The sequence below is a fragment of the Pseudorca crassidens genome, chromosome 4, assembly GCF_039906515.1.
Source record: "Pseudorca crassidens isolate mPseCra1 chromosome 4, mPseCra1.hap1, whole genome shotgun sequence".
NCBI lineage: Eukaryota > Metazoa > Chordata > Mammalia > Artiodactyla > Delphinidae > Pseudorca > Pseudorca crassidens.
The window spans coordinates 144,737,109-144,753,122 of NC_090299.1; the positions used below are offsets into that span (position 1 = coordinate 144,737,109).

General features: G+C 36.4%; 1 protein-coding gene across 6 annotated transcripts in view; it reads right to left on the minus strand.

Annotated features, from left to right (window-relative positions):
* Positions 1-16,014, minus strand: part of CCSER1 (coiled-coil serine rich protein 1) — a 1,251,132-nt gene that overhangs the window by 464,809 nt on the left and 770,309 nt on the right. The gene's annotated exons all lie outside the window — the stretch shown is intronic.

Sequence of the window (16,014 nt, forward strand, 5' to 3'; positions counted from 1 at the left end):
GGGGCACGAACCCGCGTCCCCTGCATCGGCAGGCGGACTCTCAACCACGGCGCCACCAGGGAAGCCCGAAGACAAAAGCTTTTTATTCATGAGCAATCAGTCAGCACTTAAACATTAAACCTAGGAATATTAGAGAAGCTTTCATAAGTAGGGGTTCTGAGTGTCTGAAAGCTCCTACTAAAATTTTTTCATTAAGATTTTATTTGTCTAAAACCTGTGACCCTGGATGCTCAATGTTAAACAGGAAATAACATTCAGATGCTCTTTTTAAAAGGTTCTTTGGTCTAATACAACATTATTTTTAATTTGACAGGCGCATAGAACTTAAGGAAGCAATTACACCGACCAAAAGAATTTTGTGCATACACACTTGATTTCATTTTGAAAGTTAAAATGATATCATTATTGCTTATTAATTTTTACTTTTTTGATAAAAGGCTATTTTTAAAGAGTAGTTTAAAGTCAGAGTTTCAACATCATCATGTTAAAGCTGCAAAATGACTTGAAATTTTGCAAAATGACAGAATTGTGTCCACAAGATTAATATTATGTAAGCTTTATAAAAACCAAAAGATTAATGTATATAAGTATTACATCATATAATTAGATTGATTTTTGAAAATATCATATTCAGAATTCATATTTCTCAGACTATCAGAAAATATTCCTGGCATATATGACCGAGAATCACATGTGCAAATACAATGCAAACATCTTGTCCTTCTATCTTTATGGAGAGAAAGAGGAAAGGATTATTAAATAGAGGTCATCATTGTTATTACTGGGGAGTTTAAGAAACTGAAAAGATGTCAACTGTCATTAAGTTGGGAAGTGCATTAAACAGACAAAAAAAAGATAATCCAGCTACACATTAGATGTTTGCATCATTAGGAGTACAAAACGGAAATAATCTATTAACATACTGCTGAATTTTTAGTAACAAAATATTACCACTACATATTTTTAATGGGCTTCCAAATATACCATCATCTATATATTTCTGGTCTACTATCCTAAAAAAATTTGGTTTAAAAATTTTTCACCTGGGAAGATGGCAGAAGAGTAAACACGCGCAGATCATCTTCCTCCCCACAAACGCATCAGAAATACATCTACACGTGGAACAACTCCTACGGAATACCTACTGAATGCTGGCAGAAGACCTCAGACCTCCCAAAAGGCAAGAAAGTCCCCACGTCCCTGGGTAGGGCAAAAGAAAAAAGAATAAACAGAGACAAAAGGATAGGGACAGGACCTGCACCAGTGGGAGGGAGCTGTGAAGGAAGAAAGGTTTCCACACACTAGGAAGCCCTTCGTGGGCGGAGACTGCGGGTGGCAGAGAGGGAAAGCTTCAGGGTCACGGAAGAGAGCACAGCAACAGGGGTGCGGGGGGCAAAGCGGAGAGATTCCCGCACAAAGGATCAGGACTGACCTGCACTCACCAGCCGGAAAACCTTGTCTGCTCACCCGCCGGGGCGGGTGGGGCTGGGAGCTGAGGCTCGGGCTTCGGTTGGAGCGCAGGGAGAGGACAGGGGTTGGCTGTGTGAACACAGCCTGAAGGGGGTTAGTGCACCATGGCTGGCCCGGAGGGAGTCCGGGGAAAAGTCTGGACCTGCCAAAGAGGCAAGAGACTTTTTCTTCCCTCTTTGTTTCCTGGTGCCCGAGGAGAGGGGATTAAGAGTGCTGCTTAAAGGAGCTCCAGAGATGGGCGCAAGCCGCAGCTAAAAGCACGGACCCCAGAAACGGGCATGAGACGCTAAGGCTGCTGCTGCTGCCACCAAGAAGCCTGTGTGCGAGCACAGGTCACTATCCACACACCCCGCTTCTGGGGAGCCTGTGCAGCCCGCCACTGCCAGGGTCCCGGGATCCGGGGACAACTTCCCTGGGAGAACACACGGCGCACCTCAGCCTGGTGCAACGTCACGCCGGCCTCTGCGGCCGCAGGCTCACCCCGCATCCGTGCCCCTCCCTCCCTCCGGCCTGAGTGAGCCAGAGGCCCCGAAGCAGCTGCTCCTTTAACCCCGTCCTGTCTGCGCGAAGAACAGACGCCCTCCAGCGACCTACACACAGAGGTGGGGCCAAATCCAAAACTGAGCCCTGGGAGCTGTGCAAACAAAGAAGAGAAAGGGAAATCTCTCCCAGCAGCCTCAGGAGCAGCGGATTAAAGCTCCACAATCAACTTGATGTACCTGCATCTGTGGAATACCTGAAGAGACAACGAATCATCCCAAATTGAGGAGGTGGACTTGAGAGCAAGATTTATTATGTTTTCCCCTTTTCCTCTTTTTGTGAGTGTGTATCTGTATGCTTCTGTGTGAGATTTTGTCTGTATAGCTTTGCTTCCACCATCTGTCCTAGGGTTCTATCCGTCTGTTTTTTCTTTAAAAAATTTTTTTCTTAATAATTATTTTTTATTTTAATAACTATTTTATTTTACCTTACTATATTTTACTTTATTTTCTTTCTTTCTTTCTTTCTTTCTTTCTTTCTTTCTTTCTTTCTTTCTTTCTTTCTTTCCTCCCTCCCTCCCTTCTTTCTTTTCTTTCTTTCTTCCTTTCTTTCTACTTTTTCTCCCTTTTATTCTGAGCTGTGTGGATGAAAGGCTCTTGGTGCTGCAGCCAGGAGTCAGTGCTGTGCCTCTGAGGTGGGAGAGCCAACTTCAGGACACTGGTCCACAAGAGACCTCCCAGCTCCACATAATATCAAAAGGTGAAAATCTCCCAGAGATCTCCATCTCAACACCAGCACCCAGCTTCACTCAACGACCAGAAAGCTACAGTGCTGGACATCCTATACCAAACAACTAGCAAGACAGGAACACAACCCCACCCATTAGCACAGAGGCTGCCTAAAATCATAATAAGTCCACAGACACCCCAAAACACACCACCAGACGTGGACCTGCCCACCAGAAAGACAAGATCCAGCCTCATCCACGAGAACACAGGCACTAGTCCCCTCCACCAGGAAGCCTACACAACCCACTGAACCAACTTTAGCCACTGGGGACAGACACCAAAAACAATGGGAACTACAAACCTGCAGCCTGCCAAAAGAAGACCCCAAACACAGTAAGATAAGCAAAATGAGAAACAGAAAAACACACAGCAGATGAAGGGGGAAGATAAAAACCCACCAGACCTAACAAATGAAGAAGAAATAGGCAGTCTACCTGAAAAAGAATTCAGAATAATGATAGTAAAGATGATACAAAATCTTGGAAATAGAATAGACAAAATGCAAAAAACTTTTAACAACGACCTAGAAGAACTAAAGATGAAACAAGCAACGATGAACAACACAATAAATGAAATTAAAAATACTCTAGATGGGATCAATAGCAGAATAACTGAGGCAGAAGAACGGATAAGTGACCTGGAAGATAAAATAGTGGAAATAACTACTGCAGAGCAGAATAAAGAAAAAAGAATGAAAAGAACTGAAGACAGTCTCAGAGACCTCTGGGAAACATTAAATGCACCAGCATTAGAATTATAGGGGTTCCAGAAGAAGAAAAGAAAAAGAAAGGGACTGAGAAAATATTTGAAGAGATTATAGTTAAAAACTTCCCTAATATGGGAAAGGAAAGAGTTAATCAAGTCCAGGAAACACAGACAGTCCCATATAGGATAAATCCAAGGAGAAATACCCCAAGACACATATTAATCAAACTGTCAAAAATTAAATACAAAGAAACCATATTAAAAGCAGCAAGGGAAAAACAACAAATAACACACAAGGGAATCCCCATAGGGTTAACAGCTAATCTTTCAGCAGAAGCTCTGCGAGCCAGAAGGGAGTGGCAGGACATATTTAAAGTGATGAAGGAGAAAAACCTGCAACTAAGATTACTGTACCCAGCAAGGATCTCATTCAGATTTGATGGTGAAATTAAAACCTTTACAGACAAGCAAAAGCTGAGAGAGTTCAGCACCACCAAACCAGCATTACAACAAATGCTAAAGGAACTTCTCTAGGCAAGAAACACAAGAGAAGGAAAAGACCTACAATAACGAACCCAAAACAATTAAGAAAATGGGAATAGGAGCATACATATCGATAATTACCTTAAATGTAAATGGACTAAATCCTCCCTCAAAAAGACACAGATTGGCTGAATGGATACAAAAAGAAGACCCATATATATGCTGTCTACAAGAGACCCACTTCAGACCTAGCGACACATACAGACTGAAAGTAAGGGGATGGAAAAAGATATTCCATGCAAATGGAAAGCAAAAGAAAGCTGGAGTAGCGATTCTCATATCAGACAAAATAGACTTTAAAATAAAGACTATTAGAAGAGACAAAGACGGACACTACATAATGATCAAGGGATCGATCCAAGAAGAAGATATAACAATTGTAAATATTTATGCACCCAACATAGGAGCACCTCAATACATAAGGAAAATACTAACAGCCATAAAGGGGAAATTGACAGTAACACATTCATAGTAGGGGACTTTAACACCCCACTTTCACCAATGGACAGATCATCCAAAATGAAAATAAATAAGGAAACACAAGCTTTAAATGATACATTAAACAACATGCACTTAAATGATATTTACAGGACATTCCATCCAAAAACAACAGAATACAGATTTTTCTCAAGTGCTCAAGGAACATTCTCCAGGATAGATTATATCTTGGGTCACAAATCAAGCCTTGGTAAATTTAAGAAAATTGAAATTGTATCAACTATTTTTTCTGACCACAAAGCTATGAGACTAGATATCAATTACAGGAAAAGATCTGTAAAAAATACAAACACATGGAGGCTAAACAATACACTACTTAATAACGAAATGATCACTGAAGAAATCAAAGAGGAAATTTTAAAATACCTAGGAACAAATGACAATGGAGACACGACGACCCAAAACCTATGGGATGCAGCAAAAGCTGTTCTAAGAGGGAAGTTTATAGCAATACAATCCTACTTTAAGAAACAGGATACATCTCGAATAAACAACCTAACCTTCAACCTAAAGCAATTAGAGAAAGAAGAACAAAAAACCCCCAAAATTAGCAGAAGGAAAGAAGTCATAAAAATCAGATCAGAAATAAATGAAAAAGAAATGAAGGAAATGATAGCAAAGATCAATAAAAAAAAAGCTGGTTCTTTGAGAAGATAAACAAAATTGATAAACCATTAGCCAGACTCATCAAGAAAAAAAGGGAGAAGACTCAAATCAATAGAATTAGAAATGAAAAAGGAGAAGTAACAACTGACACTGCAGAAATACAAAAGGTCATGACAGATTACTACAAGCAACTCTATGCCAATAAAATGGACAACCTGGAAGAAATGGACAAATTGTTAGAAATGCACAACTGCCAAGACTGAATCAGGAAGAAATAGAACATATGAACAGACCAATCACAAACACTGAAATTGAAGCTGTGATTAAAAATCTTCCAGCAAACAAAAGCCCAGGACCAGATGGCTTCACAGGCGAATTGTATCAAACATTTAGAGAAGAACTAACACCTCTCCTTCTCAAACTCTTCCAAAATATAGCAGAGGAAGGAACACTCCCAGACTCATTGTACGAGGCCACCATTACCCTGATACCAAAACCAGACAAGGATGTCACAAAGAAAGAAAACTACAGACCAATATCACTGATGTACATGGATGCAAAAATCCTCAACAAAATACTACCAAACAGAATCCAACAGCACATTAAAAGGATCATACACCATGATCAAGTAGGGTTTATTCCAGGAATGCTAGGATTCTTCAATATACACAAATCAATCAACGTGATACACCATATTAACAAACTGAAGGAGAAAAACTATATGATCATCTCAATAGATGCAGAGAAAGCTTTCAACAAAATTCAACACACATTTATGATAAAAACCCTGAAGAAAGTAGGCATAGAGGGAACTTTCCTCAACATAATAAAGGCCATATATGACAAACCAACAGCCAAAATTCTCCTCAATGGTGAAAAACTGAAAGCATTTCCCCTAAGATCAGGAACAAAACAAGGTTGTCCACTCTCACCACTCTTATTCAACATAGTTTTGGAAGTTTTAGCCACAGCAATCAGAGCAGAAAAGGAAATAAAACGTATCCAAATCAGAAAAGAAGAAGTAAAGCTGCCACTGTTTGCAGATGACATGATCCTATACATAGAGAATCCTAAAGATGCTACCAGAAAACTACTAGAGCTAATCAATGAATTTGGTAAAGTAGCAGGATACAAAATTAATGCACAGAAATCTCTGGCATTCCTATACACTAATGATGAAAAATCTGAAAGTGAAATCAAGAAAACACTCCCATTTACCATTGTAACAAAAAGAATAAAATATCTAGGAATAAACCTACCTAAGGAGACAGAAGACCTGTATGCAGAAAATTATAAGACACTGATGAAAGAAATTAAAGATGATACAAATAGATGGAGAGATATACCACGTTCTTGGGTTGGAAGAATCAACACTGTGAAAATGATTCTACTACCCAAAGCAATCTACAGATTCAATGCAATCCCTATCAAACTACCAATGGCATTTTTCACAGAACTAGAACAAAAAATTTCACAATTTGTATGGAAACACAAAAGACCCCGAATAGCCAAAGCAATCTTGAGAACGAAAAACGGAGCTGGAGGAATCAGGCTCCCTGACTTCAGACTATACTACAAAGCTACAGTAATCAAGACAGTATGGTACTGGCACAAAAACAGAAATATAGATCAATGGAACAGGATAGAAAGCCCAGAGATAAATCCATGCACATATGGTCACCTTATCTTTGATAAAGTAGGCAGGAATGTACAGTGGAGAAAGGACAGCCCCTTCAATAAGTGGTGCTGGGAAAACTGGGCAGGTAAATGTAAAAGTATGAGATTAGATCACTCTCTAACATCATACACAAAAATAAGCTCAAAATGGATTAAAGACCTAAATTTAAGGCCAGAAACTATCAAACTCTTAGAGGAAAACATAGAACACTCTGACATAAATCACAGCAAGATTCTTTTAGACCCACCTCCTAGAGAAATGGAAATAAAAACAAAAATCAACAAATGGGACCTAATGAAATTTCAAAGCTTTTGCACAGCAAAGGAAACCATAAACAAGACCAAAACACAACACTCAGAATGGGAGAAAATATTTGCAAACAAAGCAAGCTGACAAAGGATTAATCTCCAAAATTTATAAGCAGCTTATGCAGCTCAATAACAAAAAAACAAACACCCCAATCCAAAAATGGGCAGAAGACCTATATAGACATTTCTCCAAAGAAGTTATACAGACTGCCAACAAACACATGAAAGAATGCTCAACATCACTAATCATTAGAGAAATGCAAATCAAAACTACCATCAGATATCATGTCACACCAGTCAGAATGGCCATCATCAAAATATCTAGAAACAATAAATGCTGGAGAGGGTGTGGAGAAAAGGGAACACTCTTACACTGCTGATGGGAATGTGAATTGGTACAGCCACTATGGAGAACAGTATGCAGGTTCCTTAAAAAACTGCAAATAGAACTACGATATGAACCAGCAATCCCACTACTGGGCATATACCCTGAGAAAACCATAATTCAAAAAGAGTCATGTAGCAAAATATTCATTGCCGCTCTATTTACAATAGCCCGGAGATGGTAACAACCTAAGTGTCCATCATCGGTTGAATGGATAAAGAAGATGTGGCACATATATACAATGGAATATTACTCAGCCATATAAAGAAATGAAATCGAGCTATTTGCAATGAGGTGGATGGACCTGGAGTCTGTCATACAGAGTGAAGTAAGTCAGAAAGAGAAAGACAATACCGTATGCTAACACATATATATGGAATTTAAGAAAAAAAATGTCATGAAGAACTTAGGGGTAAGACAGGAATAAAGACACAGACCTAATAGAGAATGGACTTGAGGATATGGGGAGGGGGAAAGGTAAGCTGTGACAAAGCGAGAGAGAGGCATGGACATATATACACTACCAAATGTAAAATAGATAGCTAGAGGGAAGCAGCCGCATAGCACAGGGAGATCAGCTCGGTGCTTTGTGACCACCTAGAGGGGTTCGATAGAGAGAGGGTGGGAGGAAGGGAGACGCTAGAGGGAAGAGATATGGGAACACACGTACATGTATAACTGATTCACTTTGTTACAAAGCAGAAACTAACACACCATTGTAAAGCAATTATACTCCAATAAAAATGTAAAAAAAAAAAAAAAAGTTTTTCACCTGATAGGGACAACAGATCTATTCTGCACTAAATCACTCCTATACTAAACCATTGTCAATATGGTGCTATTTTTGAGATAATTTTCTGAGGTTAAAAGTATAGTCCTATAAATATAAAAACTAACTGATCAAAAAAGTGTGAAACTCAGAACCTTGATCTTAAATACTAGCAGTTTTTTAAAAATGCCAATGTTTCAAGCTAAATTTATTACTTAATTAAATTCTCAGCAGGACCCATAATCTCTGTTCCCTATACCATAGCAATCAGTAGCATTGGTTATCAGCCAATTCAGTAATATCAGATGTAAGTATTCCAGAAGAATCATTTATTTTAAATAAAATCAATAGGAAATAAAAGAAGGTAGATTAAGAATTTCAGTTATTGAGGCTAAATTTAGGCCAAAAGCAAAATGGCCAGTACATACGATTCTGGTTATATTATTTTTAGGATTTTAGGATCGTTCCATGGTGCCAGGGACCACTGCCTACCATTAATTGGTTATACACTGCACATGTATAAGCAAATCTCTCTGGGGCTGTGCAGGACACCAGTACCAACATATGCAATGACTGATGGTAACTCTAAAGATATTATAAGAAATTTATCTAGTTTGTTAGTACCTTCATAATTGTGTCTGTAACCAGTGCCAAGAGAAACATGGATGGTATTTGACCATGTTTAAAGGTATAAGTTGCTGAAAGGAAAGAGATTAAAGAGATTAAAATTTGAGAAACCAGTATCCCAAGAAAATATTATTCACTTTTCTCTCTTTAGTTATTACTTGAGTTGCCATAAGAAGACGAGAAGGAATAGTAACTGTTGCTGTTTAAACATACTTGATATCAATAATAATAATAATAATAATAATAAAGATCCCTTAGAGATTTGAAAAATTTGTCCCACATTATCCCATAGGAACAATGGGCAGGAGCTGAATATTTGGCACTCTCTCTAAACTTAGACTGAGGAGAAAAAAGTAACAGAAGTCAAGTATTTCAGGTCTATGTTCAGTTTTATACCACCTTCTCTGTGAGGTGGGACTCTCTTCATAAAGCTTAGGTTTCTGTTACAGGATTTATGACTGTGCTATAGTTATTTGGACAGGTGTCTGTCTCCATAATGGACTGCTAATTCTCTTAAGTTAGAGATTGGCTTTTATTCATCTTGATATGTCCACTAGCTACTGCAATGTTTTAAGAAAATGTAGGAGTAAAATAAATATCTGGAAAATGAATAAGAAAAGAAATGGATTATAGATGTGCTTTTGAAGGAACCTTCTTAAAAAGTTTCTTTTATTTTTCTACCATATACCAATGCCATTATCATAATCATTCTTACAAAAACTGACCGTTTTATTCATGAATGTATTCAACAAATATTTATTGCATATCCATTATGTGCCATTGTCTGGATCTAAGACCTGAGCTACAGAGGAGGAGATGGTGTACTGCAACTCAGCCATCACAGAGCTCAAATCATAAATGCAAAACAGATATTAAAAATCTAAGTAAAACAAACAGAAAAGACCCTGAATAGCCAAAGCGGTCTTAAGAAAGAAAAATGGAGCTGGAAGAATCAGGCTCCCTGACTTCAGACTATACTACAAAGCTACAATAATCAAAATGGTATGGTACTGCCACCAAAGCAGAAATATAGATCAATGGAACAGGATAGAAAGTCCAGAAATAACTCTATGCACCTATGATCACCTCATCTATGACAAAGGAAGCAAGAAGATACAATGGAGAAAAGACAGTCTCTTCAATAAGTGGTGCTGGGAAAACTGGACAGCTACACATAAAAGAATGAAATTAGAACTTTCTCTAACACCATACACACACAAAAAAACTCAAGATGGATTAAAGGCCTAAATGTAAGACCAGACACTATAAAACTCCTGGAGGAAAAGAAAGGCAGAACACTCTCTGACATAAATCGCTGTAAGCTCTTTTTTGATCCACCTCCTAGAGTAATGAAAATAAAAACAAAATAAATAATCGGGCCTAATTACTTAAAAGCTTTTGCACAGCAAAGGAAACCATCAACAAAATAAAAGATAACCCACAGAATGGAAGAAAATATTTGCAAATGAAGCAACTGACAAGCGATTAATCTTCAAAATACACAAACAGTCCATGCAGCTCAATATCAAAAAAGACAGCCAACCCAATCAAAAAATGGGTGGAAGATCTAAATAGGCACTTCTTCAGAGAAGACATGCAGATGGCCAAGAGGCACATGAAAAGATGCTCAACATCAGTAATTATTAGAGAAATGCAAATCAAAACTACAATGAGGTATCACCTCACACCTGTCAGAATGGCCATCATCATAAAATCTACAAACAGTAAATGTTGGAGAGGATGTGGAGAAAAGGGAACCCTCCTACACTGTTGGTGAGAATGTAAACTGGTACAGCCACTATGGAGAACACTATGAAGGTTCCTTAAAAAACTAAATACAGAGCTACCATATGATCCAGGAATCCATACGATCCAGCAATCCCACTCCTGGACATATATCCAGAGAAAACCATAATTTGAAAAGATATATGTCCTCCAAAATTCATTGCAGCACTATTTACAATAGCCAGGACATGGAAGCAACCTAAATGTCCATTGATGGAGGAATGGATAAAGAAGATGTAGTACATATACACAGTGGAATATTACTCTGCTATTAAAAAAAGAACGAAATAATGCCATTTGCATCAACATGGATGGGCCTAGAGAGTGTCATACTGAGTGATGTAATAAATCAGACAGAGAAAGACAAATATCATAAGATACCACTTATATGTGGAATCTAAAAACAGTGGTACAAATGAACCTATCTACAAAACAGAAATAGAGTCACAGATGCAGAAAACAAACTTATGGTTACCAAAGGGGAAAGGGAGGGAGGAATAAATTGGGAGATTGAGATTGACAAATACACACTACATATATAAAATAGATAACTAATAAGAACCTACTGTGTAGCACAAGGAACTCTACTCAGTACTCTGTAATGACCTACATGGGAAAAGCACCTAAAAAAGAGTGGATAAATATATATGTATAACTGATTCATTTGCAGTACAGCAGAAACCCAAAATTGTAACTCAACTATACTCCAATAAAAAATTAATTTAAAAAAATCTAAGTAAAATAAAATATTTTAAGTCCTATGATAATGGTAGTGCAGGGTGCTATTAGAGGCGGTGGTATTATTGAGCGCTATATCGCAGGGAGAACTGTTCTAGAGCAGGAAGTTCTCCCTGAAGAATTTAAGGCTGAGACACAGAAGACAAGGAAGAATTTGCCTCCTCCCCGCAAAAAAAAGGAGGGGGAGTGGAAGAGAAAGAATATATTATGCAACACTAAATTTATATCTATGGATGCAACTTTATGATATGCTGACTTAAGCTTTAAAATAATAACATTGTTTATAAAAATATAGTTTATTTTCAGAGTAATTAACAATAAATTTTTATGGATTATATACTAATCATTTATATATTTGCAAATTAGATTAACCGGTATAAAATAAAGCATGAATCCCTTTAAAAAAGTATATAATGTTAAGAAGTATAATTTTATAATTTTTACCAACGATTTAAAGTAAATATTGGATACAATTTAGTGTAAAATCCCTTTTTTGAGATGACGAAAGTTCACAGAACTGTTGATTTAAAAATTACCTTCTGTTCTTTTCGTTCAGTGTGTATGATTTTGATTCTGGAATGGAGGGATAATTTGAGTAAATGGAATTCTTGGTATCAAATGAATACATTTTAGTCCATTAAATGGTAAAAGTTAATGTGGGATCCAAACACACCCCTCTAGATTAAACTGAATTTGCCCTCTACCATTATAATTAAGGAAAAATCAACTAGGTTTCTCTTGAGAATTAATCTTGAATTTTTCTTAGATTTGATCCTTTCAACAACTAACCATTCAAAGGATTCATGTTTGTAGAATTTTTTAGAGTGATAATAGAGATCACATTCATACTTCAAAAGATTGCAGTATTAAATACACAAGATTGACAGAATAAGAACAGAGCCAATAGGGTTAAATGGCAAACTAAATCAAAATTGCATTTATTGTACTGAAAAGAATTATACTAGAATTTCCAAAACCTCTTGATCTGTGTCAAAGAAAACATCCTAAAACACATATTATTTTAGTGTCAGGACTTCAACAATTTCAAGACAAGAATGAAATTATCTAAATTAGAATCCATCCATATAACTTCTTATTTTAATGGAATTATTAAAAATTATACCCAGTTTATCTCATCCTTGATGTCATTCTTTTTAAGGGATGTTATTTATTTTTAACATTACTTGTAGAAGTTGTATTGTGAGATAATTTTGATCTTTAAAATCACTTAATAAGAATAATCAGGTATGTTTAGACCAATACAACTTAAATCTTAAAACGTTTATCTTTAATATGCATCAAGAAAAAGGGTGATTCTGGAAAAAAAAGAGAACTGAGTGTTTACATAGAAAATCAAAGCAAGTTTTTGTTCTTAATACTTAATAAACAAATATTTAATTGGGGAAATTATACTAAACATATTCTATTCTTTTCAGCTGAATACTAAGACCACATTAGCAGAAATGCCTTTTCAGAGCTATAGTTTAATATTATTTCCTCAACTTTCATCAGGCATCATTATAAGAAACAGCCAAGTGAAAAAATCATTTCTCTGTTCACTATAAAACTATTGCTTATTTTCTTTCAGTGTATCCTTTGTAAAGTTTCCAAGGGAGAAATTCCCTTAGCAGCTTAGCAAAAGGGAAAACTTTGATTTTTTTCAGGACCAAGAGTACTTTCCACATTTAGCTAAGAACAGTGCAACTTTATGTATACATTCCCCACATATATTTGTGAGTGAGTGAGTGAGTGTGTGTGTGTGTGTGTGTGTGTATGTGTGATGAATTCCAGGAAGCTAGAAATCAAAAAAGATATCATATTAACTAACTTCATGGTACTTCCAAAGGCTTTGTTTATTATTTCTATTTTATTTACTTTACTGCATATATTTTCTTTATTGCAAAACATTGGGATGTACTTGGAAATAAATGAATACACAGGTATATTGTTATAGAAAAAGAAATATGTCTTATGATGTTTTACTACAAGCTGTTTTTTGCCAAAGGCTCTCGCAGCACAATTTACTGTTTTTTTAAAATAAGTATAATTATATAATAGACAAGAAGAAAATTAAGAAAAGTATATACATAGCCCATAATTTTCAGTAAACTGATCAATTCTAGCAACTGATTAGTAAAATTTTCCTTCATGTGTCATAAGGAAATTTACCAAAGTGTTATGTTTTGGTTTAATAAAGAGAAATTAAGATAACCCTAATATGTGGCATGAAAGCTACAGAAAAATCTAGCTGTCACAGCATACTTAACAGTACCCAAGAATAAACTAACACGTGGGATCCTGTTTATTTTAATGTAGCTATTCACAAATATGATTTGTCAGTTATCCTGTAATTCCCTTAATAGCCTTCCTAAAAAATTCAATAGTGTTAAGAATTAGCAAGAATAATTTACTAAATTGGAAGATTTATGGCTCATAAGAATAAACAAGTTTTGCTCTGTGAGAGACCATGTGAAGAGATAAGACAAGCTACAGACTGGAAGAAAAGATTTGAAAACTACATAGCTGATTAAGAACTACTATCCAGAATATATAAAGAAGACTCAAAATTCAACTGTAAAAAACCCCAAATAATCCAGCTAGAAATGGCAAAAGAAATAAACAGATATTTCACCAAATAAGTTATGCCAACTGCAAATAAACACATGATAAGACGTTCAACATTAGCCATCAGGGAAATGTAAATTAAAACCACAATGAGATATATCACTATATACTTATCAGAACAGATAAAATAAAAAATAGTGGCGATACTCAATGCTGGTGAAGATGCAGAGAAACTGGATCATTCATATACTGGTGGTATGAAGAATGCAAATGGTAACATCACTCTCGAAAAGCTTGGCAGTTTCTCATAAAATTAAACATACATTTACCATAAGTGGTAGGCAGGACAAGGCCAACCTGTTCTCCCTTCAATAGAATATATCCACATCCTAAGTTCCAATACCTGTGAATATGTCACTTTACTTGGCAAAGGGACTTTGCAGAGGTGATTAAATTAAGGATCTTGAGATGGAAAGATTAAGTTGGATTTTCCAGATGAGCCTAATATGTCCATAAAGGTCCTTATAAGGGAAAGAGGGAAGATGAACAGTAAGAGTTAGAGAAGCAGATGTGGGAGAGAGAGATTTGAAGATGTTATGCTGCTGGCTTTGAAGATGGAGGAAAGGGCCATGATCAAGGAAAACGGCCTCTAGAATTTGGAAAAGTGGGAAATAGATTATTTGCCAGAGCTTCCAGAAGGAACATAGTCCTGCAGTCACTTTGATTGTAGGCCAGTGAGATTTCTAACATCCATAACTGTAAAATAACAAATTTTATATTGTTTAAGTCACTAAATTTATGGTAATTTGTTATAGTATCAAAAGGAAACTAATACTTAATACAACTTAGCGATTGTACTCTTGGACACTTATTCCAAAGAAATAAAATCAGTTCACACAAAAACCTGTACATAAATTTCACAGAAGTTTTACTCATAATATTTAAAAACTGGAGACGGCCAAAACATCCTTCAGTGGGTGAATGGTTAAAGAGACTGTGGTAAATAAACACCATAGAATACTAATTTGCCATAAAAAGGAACAGACTATTGACACATACAATTTGGATTTTTCTTCATGGGATTATTCTGAGTGAAAAAATATTTCAAAAGATTACATAGTGTATGGTTCCATTTATATAACATTTTGAAATGACAAAATTTTAGAATGGAGAACATATTAGTGTTTGCCAGTGGTTGGGGATGGTAGAGGAGGGGAGGAAGGTTGGTGGGAAATTTGGTGGTGAGAACTTTGGTAAATCAGTAAGAGGACTTCTACTGGTAGAATGATTGAAGTTTTAGTCTAACTGATGAAAGTCATAATTCTCCCTTGCCTACTCAATTAGAATCCAAAATAGTCACACTGCCAGTTGTACTGATTCTATCTGCTTTTATTTTGTTATTCAAGACAAGGTCCTCTGGTACATGCAAGTAAGTGGAAAGTTTTCAGAAACAAGAAATAAATGGAAGTATCATCTATTCACCTAACTATTAATGAAGCAGCTGTCTTAGGAAGTTCATGTTTAAATTGCATATCCCAGTAAATTTGTTACTATACCCTGGAATGGTTGAAACCAATTCTCTTAAGGAGTTTGAAGGATAGAAAATTGAAAAGCCCCTGATTAACAACATTATTCATTACAAAGACTTATATCTAATGCCTAACCTTCTAAGATACACATCTGCAGAACATATTTATCATGTTACCAGGAAATCTTAAATTAGCGCATATTCTTTTTTTATTGGAGTATAATTGCTTTACAATGTTGTGTTAGTTTCTGCTGTACAATAAAGTGAATCAGCTATATGAATAACATATATCTCCTCCCTCTTGGACCTCCCCACCACCCATCCCACCCATCTAGGTCATCACAGAGCACCAAGCTGAGCTCCCTGTGCTATATAGCAGGTTCCCACTAGCTATCTATTTTATACATGGTAGTGTATATATGTCAAACCTAATCTCCTAATTCATCCCACTCTCCCCTTCCCCCACTGTGTCCACACTTCCATTCTCTACATTTGCATCTCTATTCCTGCCCTGCAAATACGTTCATCTGTACCATTTTTC